Below are 17,420 nucleotides of genomic sequence, written 5' to 3'. Positions count from 1 at the left end.
TTGATACCTTTTAGTAAGTATGATTTTGAAGCTGGTGCGAAAAAAATGTACGGAACTGACGAACTTAGTAAGGGAAATATTTTATTAAACAAATTCAAACAAAGGGGAAAAAAATGCTAATGATATGTCAACTCGGTGCATTAAAGTCTTAGTCTTAATCTTAAAATCTTAAAGTGACAAACAAAATGAGGGAAGAAAAAAACTGCAACAATTTTAAGACATTATCTTATGTAAATTATACCTGCATATTAAAATTTTTGCATCTGTTTTGCATAATTAAAGCAAAAATGAAAATATCTGAAGAAAGCAACTTTAACATTGTAAAAAGCTTACGAAAGATAAATGTAATTAAACAGTGACATCAGTTTAATGTTTCTAAAAAAGTGAAATTGATAAAAATTATGAACAAACTTTGAAAAGTTGATTAATAATCAAAGAAAAATTGCGTAACTGTGGAATTGAAATGACAATTTAAATTTTAAAATAGTGTAAAGACAATTTTTAAGTGATGATACGTCTTAAAATTATGACGGAAAAATGCGAAATTGTTTTACGCCATTTCCACTCCAAATTTTATTCCGTAAAATAAATAATTATGCAATTAATCCTTCCTAGTACAAGATCTGTTGCTTCCCTGGTTATACGGGACACCGTTTTGAATTTAAAGGACTTAAAAAGATATTACCGATAATCTTTTGTATGTACTATAATCTGTGAAATATTTTATTCTGAACACGTCCTCTTAATATTTACATATTTAATCGGAAAAATTATAATAAGATTTTTGTTCAAATATTTAATTGCTTCTACTGAACAAATGTTTGACAAATCAAATGTTTAAATGCCATGTTTTCGGCTGGATAAAAAAGACAACCTTATTTTTGTATGAATAATTTCGCCGCGATCCATGATGAAAAAATGTTTATAGAATGATTTAAATACGATTGGTAATTATAAGATAAAGCTTTCAAGAAATGTAGATGGTTTTTTTAAGCCTGTACTTTTCTCAGCCATTTTGTTTATTAATACATTGAAAAGTTGATAAAATAATAGTTCAGAATTTTTAATGCGATGTTTTTCTTTATGATTTCAGAGCTTCGTTATAAAAATGTTTTGATATTAAGCATTCAATTCTAAGTTTTTTCCCCATCATAGTACAAAAGAAAAAAACGAAAAATGAGTTGCAAAATGTTTATTAATGGCATTTTGCTTAGAATGTTCTTATAAAGAAGAACCTTTTAATTTATTACTTGAATAGGTTTATTAGAATTTCAAAAGCGAAATTATAAGAATATAAGTACTAAATTGTTTAAGGTTAACAATTTAGTCTGGATGGAATTACTTTGACCATTTGACTAATGGAGATATTTGGATCCTAATTTTTAATATAATTTAAATCCTAATGATTTTAGTTTGTTAATTTTGCCTCCTTCCAATAAAATTATAAATTCCGAATAATTATTTTTAAGATTTCTTTTACGTTACGTAATTTGTTTGCTGCGAAATAGGTGAATTGAATGAAGAATCACAATTTTCCGTTTTATGATCGTGCTGATTGCGAATATACTAATATAACTAAATTTGATGGATGTTGTTAAGGCCAATTTCGAACTGTAAAAGAATATTGTTTGTGATTGATGAAAGGGGAAACATTCTTATATGTCATTTTTAATGCCAAATTAACCTTGCAAATGGAAATTATTCAAAACATGGGTTATGAATCAATCAGAAAAAGTTTTTGGATGACTTGATTTCAAATTTAAAAAAATGAGTTACTGAATGTGATTATAAGGATGATATTTAGTTTTTGTATTTGCAAATTGTATATGTTCAATTTAGAAAGTAAATAGTCCGTTAATACAAAATTGAAATGTTATTCTCCCTATTTATTATGCATTTTAAGTTGAGACCGCTGCTTCTCTGTACTTTACATGCAAGTAAATGCAATAATTCTAAGCCTTAATAACTTAACTAAATGAAATTTAGTTCAGTTTTGGCTTGAAATTGTAGATAATTATCAAATTGTGAAATAAAGCTGACAAAGGGTACATCGTCTATCAAGCTTTACTTTCACATGCATGTAAACGTAATAACTCGAAAACATAATTACTTGAAATGAATGAAATTTGGAATGTGATTATGATAGTATAAAAAATACGTTTTCGATTTACTGATACTTATTTTTTAACCACAACTAGCGTCAAAAAAAAAAAAAAAAAAAGTCTCTAGATCCATTTTTCAAAGATTGCTCATCACTATACTCGGTTTTAAGTATTACTCGCTAATTGTATATGCGGTTAATATATTACATTTTTTTTTTTTTTTTTACTTTGTTGCGAAGTTTACACCTGTCATGTGAAGGACTGTGAAAATAAAAATCCGAGTGTTTCTCATAGGTCCACATAGGCTCAAGGTCCACAATTTAATGGGCGAGGGGAATAACACCTTTATTTAGGGGAGTGCACGAGAAAATATTAAGGGAGACTAGACTCCACTTGTTATTATTCTTTGTTTCCTACCTATTTCTAGAATGGACGAATAGAAAGTTGATTAAAAAAAAACAGATTGCATTAACAGCTGAAAAAAAACAACCTTCATTGCAACATAATGCTTCTGAATTATGTATTCCAATAATTTGTTTAACATGTTAATCACTTCAACACAAAATATTGTTTAGACTTGCTGGCTACTGACAACAACCGACTCGTTATACATGCAAGCACATGTATTTCATACGGCTCTAATAAATAAATTATGCATGGCTTACTTTATTTGACGATTAAGTGCGTTGATGATTCATATGCGATTTGTCTAATTTCCCAAGCAGAATATTTGTCAGAGAAAGAAGGCGGAAGTATAACTGCAACTGTATATCATTAGGTTTTACGAGGGCGGATGGATAATGACGATGAATCGTAATGTGTGTTGACCGTGAAAAAATTAGCATTAGCAGTATAATTCTTTTAGATAAATAAATAAAAACATCATACAAATCATACAAACATCTTGGAACGACTCTATCCTAGTTTTAGGATCGTGTCAATATATATATATATATATATATATATATAATATTCAAAATAACTAAATCCTTCAAGTACCTTTTCTAATTAATTATCGTATGCAAAAAAAAAAAAAAAAAAAAAAGAAGACGAGGCATATATGATTGATGAAATGTTGATAAGGCTTTTGCATTTTGATAGCCTGCCAATATGATAAGAAATTAACTAAAGGAAATGGAAAATACTTTTGAGCAACTAATTGGGACAATAGCTCAATTTTGTGAAAAAGGAGTATTTCGATCAAAATTTTCACCCTTTGAAATTCGTCATGCAATTTCATGAATCTGTGTATGGGACTGGTATGGTCCTTTTTCATAGTCATTTAGAATTCTACAGTTCAAGAAGATATGCTATTATGTAAATCTTTTTCAGAACAAACTATTAGAGAAAAATATTTGAAATAATTTATAATTACATGAATAAGAATGAAGACTGGGATTTATGTGCACATATTTGCTCAAACGGAACAAATTCGTTATTGGGCTCATAACCAAGATATATCTTTCTTGAGTTTTTTTCTCATTTCTAGAGTATCTTAAAACAGTTAATTATTTTATGTTCTTATCTATTGGTTGATAAATTGAAATCGTATTTTCATCTATTTATGATTGTAATTCGTAACAAATAGAAAACTAATTTACCCTAATTAATTATGAATATTGATTTTATTCGCGTTGCTGAATTTTTCGTGCGTCACTCGTGCATCAAATTAACTATATATATTTTCATTTTTAACTGATAGCTTAAATTATAATTTGAAACAAAATTTGATATTCAAGCGTTTTTGTACGTGTGTATAGTAAAAATATTAATATTGTTACACGTTACCCAAACTTAAAAGTATCGTAAATTTAGTCGGGGAATAAAAAAAAAAAAAAAAAAAAAAAACGACAGGAAAATTATTAGATAGACAATAATAGCTATATTGCCGCTATCTTTAAATTTGATGTACCTTGAAAAGATACGAAAAGATACAAATGAAATTGATGAATTTGTGTGGAAAAAAGTAAATTTCAACCACTATAATAGAAAAAATATTCAAAACAACTGGATTCATTTCATCATTTCACACTGAATTCTATTTAAGAAAGAACGATGATATGTTCCATGCTGTGCCCGCTGCCTGTGTACTTTTACGTTAATGTTTACGTAGTTAAGTTCCACGTATTAAATTATGACGTCCTTGACTCGTTCATCGAATAACATTAATTTGTGTTATTTAAATTTGTGATAGTACGAGGTATTAAAGAAAATACACTCCCACACTTGGATATACTTAAGCTACTGTATTACTTTTTTTATGGATTGAAATAACTAATATCCCAAATAGGATGCAGTATCATTTGATTCGGAGATTAAGTAAATTCATTGTCCAGAGTGTTGACATTTTTTCTTAAAAACTGTAAATTATTCCTTTGGACGATCGGGATGGTATGGAAAAAATCACAGAAAATGAATTATAAAAGAAATGTTGAATTTAACGTAGCAAGTTGTCAAAATTGTTAACTTTTAAAACTGAGCAAATTCTAATTAACAAATCTGATGGACAACATATAATAATCGACTTTTAATCTCTATTACTAATAAAAATGAATTTCTATATGTGTTGGCACTCTACAGGCCAGACTGTTCGACCTAGAGCTACCAAACTTGTTATATAATATACTTTAAAGAGAAGGGAGGGGGGGGGGGTCGATAATTTTAATTTTTATAATGTGCATCTCGGAACGATTTTTTTGAAATATTTATTAAAAACTAATAGAAATTTTTGTTTTTTTTATCGTGATAACTTCCGAAAATATTACAATAAAATGATTTTTTTCCTTCATCTTAAAATACAACCATTTCATTGATAACAGTATTGTGCATTATAATTATTTATTAATTTTAATTAATTTTTAAAATTTTTAAATATATTTTTCCGACAATATATTGTCAACAATTTAAAAACCATGTATATCCGAAAATGGAAATTTTTCAACAGACACTAATAATTGCTTTAATTTTTTTTAAGCACATAATTGATGTATAAAAATATTTTATCCTTCTTGAAAACATTTCTATTTTAGTTAATGGATTTCTTTAAATGAGAGAAATTTTTATTGAGTATTTGTTTATTATTAAAATATACAGATTATTAAAATATTGTACAGACTGTATAACATTTTTATGCTAAACGATTCTGCTGTCTTGCTCTTATATTTTAAATAAAAATGTTCAGTTTCATCAAGGAAGATTTTATATTAGTTGATGTTTAAAAATTTCTGTTTTTCATTATTGAAGCTCGCATTTTAATTGAGTTGACAAAACATTAGGGAAATGCATTTCACCATGAACATAATGGTGTTATGATTTTAAAAATGTACGTGTTACATGTTTACCAAATTTTAAGTTTGAAAATACTTTGCTGAAGAAGTTATCAAGTGTAAACTGTATAAAATATTTAATAATGAATTTTAAACCTGGCGAAAAAGCTAGTCACCATAGGCGGCTAGTTTGACATACTGAGATTTTTTTCCTCGATATACAAAATTTTCAAGATTTTTCTGTCACAGTTTTTCTTATTTGCTATAATTCATAAAACATTTTATTGTTCATTATTTCAAGAATTTCAGCAGTAGTCGTTTAAATTTATCCATGTGCCTCAGGAGGGGCCGGAGTAGTCAGAGTGTGATTATTGCTAATATTCTAAAAAAATCATGTGAGGTGCTGTTTTTCACTTTTGGATTCCGACAGATTGTTAATGTCAAACCGTTATTTACACGTACTTGAAGTAACTGATTTTCGTATGTATTTTTATATAAACATAGATAAATGCACTGAATTCATCTAAATTAATTATAAAACTCAATTTCATTATGTTAATTGAGAATTTGCAAAGCTCAAAAGAAAGAGGAACAGTAGAGAATAGAGTTCGTCTTCTATTATTTTTCCAGTGTCAGTTCATGTATGGAGAATTTAACGTAGCATCTTCGTAACTATTTTTCTCTTAAAAGAGGTGAACATTTTATTAACTGAAAAAAAAAATTTAAAAAAATCAACAAATAAGGGAGATTTGAAGCTGTAATCCAAAACGTCATAGCATATAATACTTTTTGATTCCCTTGTCTTAATATTATTTTTAAAATGAGTTGCCTTTAGCGACCAGCTTGTTGCCCAGATTATTGAGCTAGACTGTTAAACCAGAAAATGAAATGCACTTTTTAATTTTACGTTATTTAATACGTCGAAAAGTGAATTTAATTGAATCAATATGCTACTATTTACTGAGGATGCAAATTAAATGTATACACGCTACAAAAATAAAAGTGGAAGTGAAAATGAAATCTGTAAAAAGATTATTATTTGAGTTCTAAGATAATGAATGTAAAAACCAGTTTTCTGAAATGATAGTTTTGGGAGATATGGTCATCAGTTTCCTTAGGTAAGTCGTAGTGATTACCTATTTGGCGACATTTTAGAAATAAGCGTCACAGAAAGTTTAATTCCGCGTGAAAATAACCCAAGATTAAATTTTCTGTATGATGCCTATTTCTTAGACGTCTTCTTTACTCCGACAGAATGGAATTTTTGGTGACATGGCGATCTTTCTCCATAGCATTCTAATGATATTTTACAACCCCATCAATTACCGAAAAGGTGGAACAGTTGCAAAAAGTTCAGCGAAATCTGAAATGTTTGCATAGCGATTTATTTACATTTGACTGTTGCCACTTGATAATAAGTAATAAAAACGATTTTTGTACTAGATAGGTTAACGTTTCATTTATATGAATGGACGATTCATTTTAAAAACATAATACGTAAAAGTTGTGACAAATCATCATTAATTCTTTAACATGCGTACAAAAAAAATGTATTGCTCGTTAATGTGAGCTTGTACATAAAAATACAATGAAAACAATAAGATATTATTCAATACGTTTAAAAGTATTTTTAAACTTTTAATAAAATTAAAGAAAAAATTGTGCATAAATGAAATGAGTTATCACTGAAAAGCTAATTTTTCAAAATAAATGAATTCAAAATTAAAGTTCATGGATTCTGTGTATAGCTTTAACTCTTAATGGAAAAATAATGCAAATGGTTTAACTAATTGAAAATGTTTATTCAGAAAACTGCATTCAGCTTTTCAATCACGTCAAGGATTTGCGATATAATGGCTTTGCTGTTGTCATTTGATTAATAACCAAAATGTTTGCATATCTTTGCCATTATATGGGGAAGCCGTTTATATGCGATTTTCTTTTACAAAAACATTTTACATTTTATGATTGATATCATTTCCAGATGTATGTTTTTATTATATATAGAATCTGTTTAAATGCATATGATAATGTGTTAAGCGTGAGTGTACAAATACACCTGGATACTATATGACAAAAACAATTAATTCGAATGATGCGTGTTTGAATTTTATCGTGTGCGAATGTCGCCCTCTGATCGTAATCTTTAAGCAAACTCACGACAGGTGTTTATTATAATGTGACATTGTTTATGAGTTCCTTTAAAGCAAATAGAGTAATTAGTTTAATTAATTCGCAATCCTTTAAATTGTTCTTAATCATTAACTTTCGATTAATTTGTATTTTTTAAAAATTGCTTGTAAATTTTTTGACTTCTTCCTTCTTTAAAACAGCAATATGGCTTATGATGGTCGACTTGGGCAATGAATTTTTGGTTTCTTACTTGATTTCATTTTTTGTGTGCGATATCTATTAGCGAAGTCTTCGAAGATATTAAGTAATATATAGGATATTCGAAAGATAGTACTGGCTATTCTTATTATCATGTTAGAATGTTGATCTAACATGCTGTTAACCGTGATCAAGTAATGTTAGTACAATTCACCGTAGCATTTTAATATTAGAATCAACTGCTCATGAGAAATTAAAACTGTAAAATGACATCATTAACCAACGTTCAGTTGGATGACGCGGGCGGCTATGTTTGCATGTAAATGTGACATCATTTGACGTGACTGCATTAAGAAAGTTAATGTAAACAATAAAGACTAAATTAAGGAAGTTGATGTAAATAATGAAGACTGCCTTAACCCTTATGTTCATTTTGTATAGTATACCATACATACAACTTTATAAAAATATACTGCAACTATAAAATAATTTTTATAAAGTTGTATGTATGGTATACTATACAAAATGAGATGCTATACAATGAGGTATACTATACAAAATGTATAGCTACCTATATACATTTTTTTTTTTTTTGCTTTTCTTCAAAAAAGCAATCTTGCCACGATGTAAACAATAAATAAAAATGGTGTAAGGCACAGTTTAAATGTCAACTAAAATTTGATGTGTAAAAATACTTTGTTAAAGGAACAATGAATATTAAATTATGTGTAAGAGATCTATTTATGGGCATTAAATACAGCCAATATTCTCGGCGAATCAAAACGGCTAATATTGCATTACAAATATTTCTTTTTAAACTATCAGTTATGACCAAAAATTTTGCACCAAGTAAATTGACATCTTTTAAAAGACAAATTTTAAAGTTGCAAAATTTATAAAAATAATTTTTGACTGACATTACTTCCCAAAGATATTAACTAACATTCCAAAATTTTATTTATTAAAAATTCTAATGAAAATTTAAAAAAAAAAAAATCATTCTGAAATGCACATTTCCTACCCTCCAAAATATATTTGTACTAAATTAGGTAACTCTAGGACCAGTTGCCTGCTCTGCTGATCGGCAACAAACAAAGTAGTCACACACAGGGCTGGAATAATAGCTAGGCGAAGTAAGCATTTGCTTGGGACTCTGTACCTGCGAGTTTTGTTTTTGTTCCGTTTTGTTTTATTTGATTTTTTGCTTTCATTTAATTGTTAAGACCGTGCAGTCGAACTTATTCAAATTAAAAATTTAGCATTTGGATTATTTTGAAGCATTAGTCTAGCAACATTCCTAATAACCATTTATAAATTTTTATAAATCTAAAACATGCGGTTTTATAATCTTAAGAAATAACCGATCCTACTATTTATTAATTATTATTTATATTATGTGAAGAAGAATGTAATCTTTTTTTTAACTTTAAAATTACTTTTTCATTTCTGTTGTGAATTTTTTTTATATGCAGTATATTGAGACCAACTTTTTTTGAAAATGATCTGCAATTAATGTGTTTTGCTATTTCAGTTTATCCAAATTTGTTACTTAAAGCTGCTTATACAAAGATTAAATTAAAATGGATAAAAAACATTCGATTTTGAAAATTTATTAGTGGAGGTAAGGCCCCCAGATTTGAAATGCCTAAGAGCCTCTAGAAGGCATAATCCGGACCTGGTGATAAGTTAGTAAAATAGAATTAAAAAGAGAGGAAGAGAGTGAAAATCTTTATTGCTTTAAATGTAATGTAATGATTCTTAAGTTGAAACATAAAAAAACAAACACCAAATGTTTCATCACCAAGGACTTTCGACAAGCTTAGTCCGCCCCTTAGAATAATAGTTTTTAAGTCATTTGTAAAGAGTTTTTACTTGTAAGCCAACTGCTCATTATTAGACTTAAAAAATTATCAGTAATGAATTTTTATAGTCCATTGATATCGCTCCTTCCTCCACATAATCCAACTTATTATTAAAAGACTTATTATTATAAATGTTTATAATAATATTATTTATAATAATAAGATTAATAATATTATTATTTATAATAATAATATTATTTATAATAATAAGACCAACTTATTATTATAAATGTTTAAAGATATCCAATAAAATATTATTACCTTTTTTTGTGAAAAAAAACAAAAGAGATAGAGAATTAACGAGATAGATGGCTGACGAAATTCGGTGAGTTTGTAAGAGGAATGGTAACCATGTAATGGAATATCTTGTAACCATGAATGACGAATATAAACTTATACATATGAGAATTCATTTAAATTAAACACAAATAATACAGCCAAAAGTTAATTTTTTTCTACGAATTATTATTGTTTTTAAAGAATTTTGTGGGACTTAATTAAATTTATTAATGAGCTACTTAGATTAAGATAACTATAATAACTACTTAATTTAAGATAACTATAATATTATCATTCAAATGAAATGATAAAATAAAGATAAAATCTTTTCTATCTATACATAAAAACGTGGTTTTTAATTAGACAAAAAATTAATTATTTAATTAGTTGTCATGAAGCCTTTAAAAAGACCTTCCTTTTTTCTTCATGGTATTTGGTAACAAAGTTTGAAGAAATTTATTCAATTATTTGGATTTCTGTAGTATACAAAATATTTACTATTTCCTCTTTTATTTATTTAAAGGTAAAGGAAATTACCGAATTCAATTATTAAATATACCACAGATTTTTTTTTTCTTTAGCTTTGTTACCAATTTAAAATCGCAAAATATTGACAACTTTCTTTTTCCAACTGAGTTTTGCGATATGAAACGAACAATTACCATTATTTTCATAATTTTTTTTACTTCATTTAATTTTAAACATTTTCATTGTTTAAACAAATTATAAATATGTACATGACTGTCAATAAAATGAGAAAACAAAATCGAGTATGACGATTTAAATTGTTATTTTCACTTTGTCAGAAATGGAGGCTCATAATTTTGTTTTTGAAATCTTATGTTGAAGTATTTATATGCATGAGCAACTATCTAAACCAAGTATGACAAAAGAAAGAAAATTAGAAGAAAAAGTAAATCGGACAATAATAAGTACTGTATATTTTGGATATTTAAACATTTTGTTAGACTAGAAAGATAAATATTTTTAATATGCTATTTTATTAAGATGTAGAAATTGGAAGCTTCTTAAATATCTTTTTTATTAGTCTTTGTATTTTTTTTTTTTTTTTTTTTTTTTTTTTTTTTGTGAAAGTCGAATAATTTTCAGATGTTTTAAAAATAGTACATGAATACGAATATAAACATTAACAATAAAATATTCGTAGCATCAGGCATTCAAGAGATAGATCAGACAAGGCAATGAAAATAAGAAAAAGATAATAAATAAAATATTATATAAATATATAAGGTGTAAATATTCTTATAATATTTATTGTATCATTTGTTGCATTGTGTTTTTAGTTAATAAAATTAGTTTATTAAAGCCGACAGTTTTTTAAAGTTAAATTATGAGCGATTATTATTGTTTTTGTAGTATTATGCCTATTCTTTTCATTTTCCCCTTCCAGCCAATTAATTACGTGTGGGTTAAAAGTCAATAAATATTGAGAAAAAAAAGCTTCATTAATTAATTCCATCTTTTTGTACTTTAAACAAATAAAGAGTAGTATTTTAGAAAATCTGTATTTTCCTTAGTTCGTATGTTCAAAAGTTAAGAGGGACACTTTTTCTTAAAACTCAATAAAACAGAAATAATGCGATTTCGCTAACATATCTTGAATACTGAATTGCTTTAAATTGAACTGAAAAGGAGATCTTTCGCCAAATAATGTCGCCTACTGCTTTCCCTCACGGGAAGGAGAGAAAACGCCCGAGAGGTTCTGATGCATCGATGTGCATTGTAGAATGTTTTGTCTGCCTAATGTAGAGGTAAAGTACCGCTTGCAATCTCATTGGCTGCATGATGTTGGAATGACGTCAGCTACATAGGGATTGAAAGGCAGAAAATCCATGTTGGGATTTTCGTGTGGAGAAACTGCGTTCGTCCTATCCATCGACCCAGTTTATTCTCGGTAAAGATAACTCAAGAGACTGATGTGCATTAGTTGTTCCTCTGCATCGGCATTAGTTCAGCGTTCGTTTCGCTGTGCCTTATTTTTTCTTTCAGAGGCTCTAGTTATCTAATGGAAAAGTTCGTTTTTTCCGATTATTAAATTTGAAATGAAATATATATTTATGGAATGTAGATTTTTAAAGATTAGAAATCTTGCTACTGAAGGTGAATCGAATGGATATCATCACAAAATATAAAAAAAATAAGAGGAAATTAAAATTACGCACTGTAAAATGCAGCTTTTAATCTTTTTTTTCTCCCCGTCCAACACATAACATCTCATTTTTAAAAATACATTTTCTATCAGAAGATTTGTAAAAATCGATTTTTTATTATTGCTTAATATTTAGACTCGTACTAAAAAAAAAAAAAAATAATATGAAGGAGCATTATCGACTGAGGTTCAGACGCTGATTAAAAATGAATAGATGAATAAACATACCTTTTCAAGATACTATTAAGGAATAAAAAAATTTGTCATGTATCAAAGTCGTATTTGAAGATACTGAATACTAATACCAGTCATTTGAGATAATGCTTCATAAATGGTATTAAATGTTTAAAATTGTCTACTTTAAATGTTTAAACATACATAGTTATCGTTTTTCTATTTCAAGACATATAATTCTTGCAATTCGATTTAATTCTGAAACATTTGTAGTAAAGTGCCGCGTAATTTGAGTTAGCCACTAAATTATATATAGTTTTGCTAAGGAAACAAAGATTTTTTTTTTAAACTTTCGATATTATATAATTTTTATACATGTTTAAACGTGCTAAGTATACTCTTAATTACATGACGAGTATAACTTATCATTTACACATTTGCCCATTAAAAGTTCATGGGGAGTTCAGCTAGTTATTGAAGAAATGGTTAAAAGGTATTTTGGTTTATTCAACTTTTGAAAGGGGTGGAAATTAAAAAGTTGTTTAACTCACAACACTGAGCTATTATATATATATATATATATATATATATAAACAAAATTTTTTTTAACTGAGGCCGAAGAGAGAGAGAGAAGGCACTTTTGAATTTTAAATTTCGCTTTTATTCCATCCCGCGAGGCATAATTTATGTACAAGAAGTACGGACAAAACATGCCCGTTCACAGTGCGGCACAAAAGCAGAAGAGAGCGAAAAAGGAGAGAAAATATTTTTCCCGAGTTACTTATGCTATGAGATTTTGATAGGGATTTCTTTACACGTGTCGATTTAGATAAGGGAATGATAGGGATCTTTTAAAAATAATTCGCTTAGATAGACAATTTTTTTTTTTATCCCTTCACTCGGAGTGTGGGAACCGCTGACTTAAGCATTTTTACAAAGTTTCTGTTGAATTAATTAGATAGAAAAGCTGTTAGGGGATCATTAAATAAGAGAATATTTTAGAACGAAATTAATATGGGCTAAATTAAGATAAAACTTTGGAAATTAATTAGAATTAAATTAAATTTTAAAATATCATTACAATTCCCCCCTCCCCACCGCAAGACGTAGAAGTACATCAGGGCCCTAGATACACACCCATTGGTGTCTGAGTAAGAGTTTAATATTTAAATGCATTTCAAAAGTGATACCTAAATTTCCATTACCTTTACATTAATACAGAAATCCCATTCATCATTTTATATTAGAGGCATAAAAAGACTAAGAATTATATTTGTGAAAATATTATATAAGCTTAAATAATCAACACTTATAATGAAATATTAAAAATTAAATGATGTAGTGCACAAAGTTATTTTGACCGTTTTTTTCTCTAAAAACTCAGCTGATGAACTTAATTTGGCTAGGATAGTCAATGGTATATTATTCTTAAATGCTAGGAAATCTGCTGCAACAAGATTGCTAAAGTAGTGATAAATTATTAAATGAAATATCAATATTGTTATGATTTCACCCAAATGAAACATTAATATGATTTTAAATAAAGTATTTGGACTAAAAATAATAATTGCAAGTTTCAAAAATATCAAATGAAAAACTTGGAAATAAAAATAATTGTAAAATTGAATGGTTTCATATAATGCGGAGTGTGGGCACCACTGACTTAAACGTTTTTACAAAGCTTCTGTTGAATTAATTAAATAGAAAAGTAGAATGGGATCAGGAAATAAGAGAATACTTTAATATATAAATTTAAAAATACTAGTATATAAATTTTAAAAATAAATATTAGAGAATATAAATTTAAAAATACTACACGCACGCACGCACACACACGCACACACACACACACACACACACACACACACACACACACACGTGTAATGTGTGTGTGGGAAGAAATAAAAATGCTTATGCTTATAATATTCTTTTAAAGATCCTAAGATTCCCATTCATAAGCCTTCACGTGTCAAAGAAATCCCTGAAATCTCTGAGGGAAAAATTTCGATCTTTTTTCTAGACTGACGCATCTTTTATCGTCGTTTATTCTTTGTATGAAAATTATGCCTCCCAGGATGAAATTAATCGGTTAAAGTTTCAAAAGTCTTGTATTCGGTCGCGCAATTGTGTGTGTGTGTGTTAATGACATGTATGAAAATGTAATAAATCTTCTAATAGAAGAATTTTTTCCACGTTTATTGAAAGTACAAATAATTTTTCTTTTAAGCACAATTTTAATTTTTCATAAAAATTATATATTTCATGCATTATTTTCTGGGCCAACAGTAATATTTTTGATTGTTTCTGAATATAAATTATTTGATTTAACACTATGGGAAATTTAATATATTTTTTTCTGTTCAATGCAATATTTTTTTGTGAATGTTAGTTTTATACTGATAACATTTATGATTTTTTGAATTTCTGAATACAATAAAAATTCTTTTTAATTATATTCATATTCATAGAAAAAGCGAAAGGTGGAGACCCTGCTTTTATCAAGAAAATATATAAAGATAATTGAGTTATATATTATGCTAATTTAAAATTTCACAGAATAAATATATAAACAGAATATATTCACAGAATAAATATATTTAGAACAGGTTTATTTAAATCAGAGTTGCCACGCCACTGGAAAAATGCAGGGGAATTTGAAAATTTTCATAAAAATATTGGAAATACAGGGAATTTTAATTTCCTTAGTAATTTTTCCCCCATCTAAAATAGGCCTTTCTCTAAATATTTATTTAGATCAGTTCAAGGATGCATTATTTTGCAAATCCTTAATTTTATCAGCAAGAATACTTCCAAAAACGAAACAATATCATTCGCGCTGGTATAATGCGAAACTGACTCCTTTTCTCTGTCACCTTTTTTTCTGTATAGATCATTCTAATTTCGATTTGCGAGACAGTTACTCTTTTTCATGAGATTCCCGAATTGTAGGTAATGAGCATGCGCGAGATTTCTGTAACTGCTTGAGAGAATAGAATATATTTCTTTGGCGGGATTAGTAACATTTAATCTGCGGAAGCAGCACAATGATGTTTAGCTACCTAACTTAAATTTAATTGAATGGTTTGTTTTATCATTTGGGAAACTAAACTTGTTCAAAGTAGATTAGAGTTTTTTTTTTTTTTTTTTTTTTTTAGCAATAATCCTGGTCAAATTCTGTGTTTAATACGAATTGCAGAGATTAAAAAAAAAAAAAAAATCACTCTTGAATTTGCTAAATCCCCAAATCTGTTGCATACTGCTCGCTTTGTAAGATAATAACTTAAATACTATGCAGAAACTCGTACCATTTCTACTCTCTACTCTTTTTATTTTCAGAACGACAAGTTATCGACATAATTAGCGAAAATGGTGTTGCGTACTATCTGAAAAGGCAGCCTAACTAAAGCCCAGTCAATAGTCTCTGTTACTATTATGATTTTAAACTTTAGTGGATCTCTTTTTAAATAAAAGATATACATGGAGCTACCCCCCCCCCCCGTTTCTTCCTTCGAACATCAAAGCAATCATACCATGTGTTACGAGAGCGAAAGTATGAATTTTGAGTATTAATATTCAAAACTGGTCGTAAAATATTCACCTATTATATTATAATTCCAAATAAGTTTATTTGAATTAAATAAGTATTTTACAATAATTATTTTTCCGCTCTGTTCGGAGATCTTTTTTTGAATTATGAAGTCTAGAACATTATTTCCGTAAAGCATTTTCTTTATTGTTTATTTTTAAACATACTAACACGGATTACTAAATTCTTCATATGAATGGATGCTATGGATGACATGAAATGGACGTTATTGCTAATATTTTTTCTTTTAACATTTTTTCTTTTTATTTTGTGTTTATTTAAAATTTCCCATACATTCAACGATATGCTCTGTAATCTTAAAATAATATTAAATGAGAAATTAATTTGTTTGATACATTATAGGTACACATGCTTTTTGTAATTTTTTCAAACATTTTTTTAAAAAGAGAAGGGCAGCAATTTTTTATATGGTTTGATGTATATTTTACTGTTGCTACAAAAATTTACAAAACTCATTCATACTATCTTCTTTGAAACTTATCCCTCTAAAGCATTTTTCTTTTTATGCAATAAAGGGGGGGGGGGGAATTGAGAAGGACCAGCTTTCCACTTTTTTCTCTATTTTACGGATTAAGCATTGAGCTAAAAGTCAATGCAGTTTTTATTTCATTGAAGAATTTTTCTTATTTTGATACAGAGATTTCATTTTGTCTTTGTAAATAATTTTTTTTTCTGTTAGTAAAAATTATTGTTCAATTCTGATTGGAATGATGGTAAGCATTATGGATAGAGGAGACCTCACTAGAAGGAAACAAGTTATTTCATTCTTAAGCACTCTGCAAATGTGCATATATTTTTGTGAGGCATTTTTCTTGAGTAAATTTGACAAACAATTCTGAGATATGACTAGTTGGCTAAAGTCTGTCTAGATGGGCAAGTATTTTCTAGTGTTGCGTAATATATTTGCGAAAAAAAGGGAGGAATTTTTCATAATTGATGCTTATCTGAAACTTCAGTAAGTGAAAATGCTTTTATTTTTGAAAATTTAATTATATTTTACATTGTTATAGTTAAAAGAGAAGTACAATTTTTTAAATAAAGAACACATTGTACAATAATTAAAGAGAATAAAATGAAGCGACATCAGTCTGAAAATATTAAAAAAATCGAAAATGCCAGAGAAATTTCTTAAAGCACCTAGAAATGTCAGGGAAAAATTAGGGAAATTCAAGCAGCAGAAATGTTGGCTACCCTGTTCATTGTACAAAAGAATATATAGCTTAAAGTGTAATGGAAAATGAGTTGATAAATTCTTGAAAATAACGTTTTGAAAGTTTCTTAATTGTTTTTGCTCCCTATCTAAGAAATGCCAATCTCTAAAGATTTTTTTGTTTTAATAATTATATAATAGATAATTTAGAGTACTAGGTAATTACTAGTGTTGGTTTATTGATTTTTAAAACAAAGCACACCTCTATTATACATGACACAAGATATTGCACAATGTTTCCATAAACTTGTTCAATAATCTGTACCCTGAACAATATTTTGAAGATATTGTAATAAAGTTATTGGGCATATTGTTTTGATAAGGATTGATTGTATATTAATGGTTAAATTTATTCTAAAAATTATGTAATACTTTAACTAATATTTATAGAAGATAAAACATATACTATGGATTGTGCA

The 17,420-nt window shown here is 27.6% G+C and overlaps 1 protein-coding gene across 6 annotated transcripts in view; it reads left to right on the top strand.

Annotated features, from left to right (window-relative positions):
• LOC129960229 (E3 ubiquitin-protein ligase TRIM33-like) overlaps window positions 1-17,420 on the top strand; it is an 82,787-nt gene that overhangs the window by 12,681 nt on the left and 52,686 nt on the right. The gene's annotated exons all lie outside the window — the stretch shown is intronic.

This window comes from Argiope bruennichi, chromosome 1 (genome assembly GCF_947563725.1).
Source record: "Argiope bruennichi chromosome 1, qqArgBrue1.1, whole genome shotgun sequence".
NCBI lineage: Eukaryota > Metazoa > Arthropoda > Arachnida > Araneae > Araneidae > Argiope > Argiope bruennichi.
The sequence above is the reverse complement of the archived record's forward strand: the minus strand, read 5'-3'. Positions and strand labels throughout refer to the sequence as shown.